Raw genomic sequence first — 850 nt, 5'->3', positions numbered from 1 at the left:
TAAAGTTGAATCTAATCTAATATTTTATATCTTATATCTTATGTCTTATATATAATATTGAATATCACATATCTTATAATTATATCTTATATCCTATATTTTACATCTTATGTCTCATATATAATATGAAATATGTAATATTTAATATTTTATATGAATATCTTCTATCTCTGTTTGTCATTTTGTTGTCATTAATTAGTCGTGTTTATTGTCACAGGTAATGATCTTTGTTTACAGATTGTATCATCATGTTTACGATCTTATCTCCTTTGTGTATTTATAGATTATTGATTAGTTCTTTGTGTCCTCATTGTCCTCGGTGTGGGACGGAGTCCTGTTCACATTTCTATCTTGTTGGTGGAACTGGTCTTTGTTTGTTTATGAAGTATTAGCTGTTGTTCTCAGAGCTGATGATTGTTCCTCACACAGGGTCATAGTTCACACTCATTATTACTAACTTTTACATTGTATTGATCCCACCTCTCTGTTGGTGCTCCTTGTTTACTCTGTGAGGTTGTTTATTCCTTTACAGTTTGTGTTCAAGCTCGATGTTTTCTTCTTTAGTTTGCACAATGTCCTTTTTTAGCATCACTTATTATTTTGTAATTATACTAATTGTGATCTTGTTGCTGATGTTTACAGATATGATCTTGTTTGTGTTGTTTTGTGCAGTTGTTGTCTTGTTGACACTCATTTCATATCTCATAAAGAGTAAATATAAGAAGATTTGTTTCAGGGGCGACGTGGACTCGTGACCCGAGTGTTTGTAGAGTCCTGCTCCGTCTGCAGTCTGGAGATAAGAGGTTTTCACTGCAGCAGTGAACAGGTGAGACGGTGTGTGTGTGTGTGT

Source organism: Morone saxatilis, unplaced genomic scaffold (genome assembly GCF_004916995.1).
Source record: "Morone saxatilis isolate NCDOM2014 unplaced genomic scaffold, NCSU_SB_2.0 Contig3, whole genome shotgun sequence".
Lineage (NCBI taxonomy): Eukaryota > Metazoa > Chordata > Actinopteri > Moronidae > Morone > Morone saxatilis.
The sequence above is the reverse complement of the archived record's forward strand: the minus strand, read 5'-3'. Positions refer to the sequence as shown.